This window comes from Ornithodoros turicata, unplaced genomic scaffold, assembly GCF_037126465.1.
Source record: "Ornithodoros turicata isolate Travis unplaced genomic scaffold, ASM3712646v1 Chromosome144, whole genome shotgun sequence".
NCBI lineage: Eukaryota > Metazoa > Arthropoda > Arachnida > Ixodida > Argasidae > Ornithodoros > Ornithodoros turicata.
Window position 1 is genome coordinate 114,393 of NW_026999316.1, and position 3,020 is coordinate 117,412.

The following is a 3,020-nucleotide window of genomic DNA, read 5'->3' on the forward strand; positions in this document are numbered from 1 at the left end:
ACTCGATCACGGAATTATTTACCCCGTTGACCGGATAAAAGAGTTGGTACGAAGTATCTTCCACGCCGTATTGAATGGAAGGGGGTTCGAATATCATCACGTCACTCGTAAGACAATGCGGTGACCGTTGCGTCTGTATTTTTGCTTTCGTTGACGTCATGATGGACGGAGCGCGCACAGCGGATGTGTGACCTTCACGGCGTACCAAAGATATCTGCAGGTGCGTCGTGTGTCGGCGCCTTTTGTTGTCTTTTGCGGCGTTTCTTTCCATTGTTGTTGTTGTTTCCAGAGCCCTCCATGGAATCCAGCACGTCTCTCCCCGTTGCTATGGCCGTCTTTTTTACTGCGCGCGATATTCCTTCGCCATCGGCCAAATTCCGCGCCAAGCGCTTCAACGTTCTCTTGGCGATCGGTTTTATTTGCTGCCAGATGGGAACGATAAACTTGGATATGTTGCTCAACACACCGCCCCCTCGTTGGAAAAGGGGTCCCGTGTACACGGGAATTATTTTGGGGGAATTACGGTACATATTTGAAATGCAACGTTAGATTGGTTCTGCCTTTGGACCGCAACGGCAAACGTCTTCCCGTTTCGTCCGCGAGAACGATCGTCACTGAGGGAATTTCGAATTGAGACAGGTTAAAATACTGGATGTTATCTAACGTGTAGGTGACGACGTGCTTGTCTTTCTCGTAATAAAAGGGTAGTATTTTTAATATCGGTTTTTTCCCGCTCCCCACGTACGTGGGTTCCACGATATCCGTGTACACGATTATGTTGTGAAACGGGGGTTCCAGGAGTACCTCGACGGAGCTCGTGGCATCCTCATCCCCCGTGAACACGGTACGCGATTCGAAGCCCAAAAGCACGGCCAGGTACTCGGAAAGTCTTAGGGTGGAGGTGCCCTCGGAAAGCCGAATTTTACATTTCTGTTCGGTTCCGTCGAAGCTGAAGCGCGCGCGTTCGCCTACGCGCTGTTAATCGCATTTAGAAGTGCTTGCGGCGTCGCATAATAGCCGGGAGGCAGATGTACTTGCAAAGATCGAGGAATTTTCGTCTTGATCGTGAAAGAAAATTGGCGCGCTACGGGGAGAGAGACGCGTAGCGTTTCTTCGTGTCCCTCGACGGCTGTGAGATGTAGCAGCTTGACAAAGGGTTCCGGTACGTGCAACCCTTTCGGTGTTTTCAGAGAGTACACGTTATCCGCGAATTCTAGCGAGGCGTCCAGCTTGTGCGTCTGGAAATACTTGTTGAGTGTGTTCCGTAGGGACGTGGTTTCCGAATTCAGAGTGACGTCGCCGAAAGCGACGGGTGCGGCGTGCTCCAATAAGATGGAGGTGGCTTCGCGTTCGCTCAATTTGGGGGTTTCACCGCACGACCTGCTTCGCGGGACGCTAGCGAGGCGTCGAGCGCTTGCGCGAGCCGAGGGTCCAATTCCACGGCTTTCACGTCCACGGGTAAGACGAAGTCGTATCGCGATTTATTGTACGCGAAAGAAACGTCGAATTCCGAAAGGGCTTTTCCCAAATCCCTCTCGAGATCCGAGGTGACACGAAAAGTTCTGCCGGCTTCCACCGTGTCCTCGAAAGAAACCTCGATTTTCGCATCTTGCCTTTCGTAGCCGATATTTAAAAAATCGTTACTTATGCTGAGATCCATCAGACCGACTTTATACCGATTCGAGAGCTGAAGCGGACTATCGAAAGCTACCGTGAAGGCGTTGAGTTTATTCGAGGGAAACTTATCCATGCTGGCGTTCGAGAGCAGGTGGACGTAGATGTCTGACATCATTTCCCAATCTTGACCACGTCGCTGCTCGGAACCCAACTGTCGTGTTCTTTGTCGTAACCGAACCAGCGAACCAAGGAGAAGCTCTGACCGTTCTGCTTCTTCTCAGCACTTTCGTTACTGGCCAAGGCTGATTGGCGTCTCGGGTTACGACGAGTACCTCCTCCGGGTAGAAAGATCCGTCCACTTCCTTACCCCGGTAATCTTCCAGGTGTACGACGGGAGGAGAGGTGTCTCTCAGGCGGGAGACGGTGAAAATCTGAGGCGACCAACTCCCTTCCGAGCTCTTATGAAAACCTTTTCTGTGAAGTAGGACCCTCACTTTATCCCCCAGTTTGAGCTTCTTTTTCACGGAGGGTACGACGGGCTTCCCATTTATCTTATTGAACAGCTCCAATTCGTTTTCGGGCGTGACTTCGGACGGGCTGATGCCCAAAGTCCTGTGTTTGGTGGTGTTGTAGTCGCGCACGATCTTGGGAAGCGCGGAAACGAAGTGGTATTTTCCCGTTACTCTAAAATAACGGAATATTCTGTCGCGTAAAGTGCGTATGACGCGCTCTGCCTGCGACGCTTTGATTACTGGAGAGAAGGTAGAATACATCTGTTACTGTAATGGTGTTAACGACGACGAGCGCTCTGTATAGGCTCGCGAGATGGCAAAGAGAAAGACGACGAATAAAGAGTTGCACCACGTGTGACATGGTGGCAGCGGTGTTACGTCAACGGCGTGGCCAGCGTTCGAAGCGAAAGGATTAGCCTAGCTGGCAGAAGTTCGCAATGGAAACGACTACTACGCCGATGACTTCAACGTTGTAGCAGCAACGATGACAAGTTCCTGCCTCCACCAAGACACTCGATGTTACGGTGATCTTTGGAAATTGGAAGTTGTGGAAAGGCGAGTTTAGGACTCTTCTCTACAGCGACAAATCTAAAGGCGCAGCCAAAGGAAGTTCAGGCCGCGACCTTCTTGGTTACACTGGTGAAGAAGGAAGAAGATATGCAATACGCTACAGTTTGAAACCGAAGCGGACGTGATGATGTCGACAAGCTTATCCAGAAACTGGAAGAGCACTGCAAACCGACGCTCAATTTAACGTACCACGAATTTCTGTTCGGATCGCGAAACCAGAAAGAAGGGGAGCGATTTGACGAGTGGCTCACAGAGCTTCGGATACTCGCTACTAGCTGCGAGTTCGGGACCTTGGAAAAACGCATGCTGCGTAGCCGCATA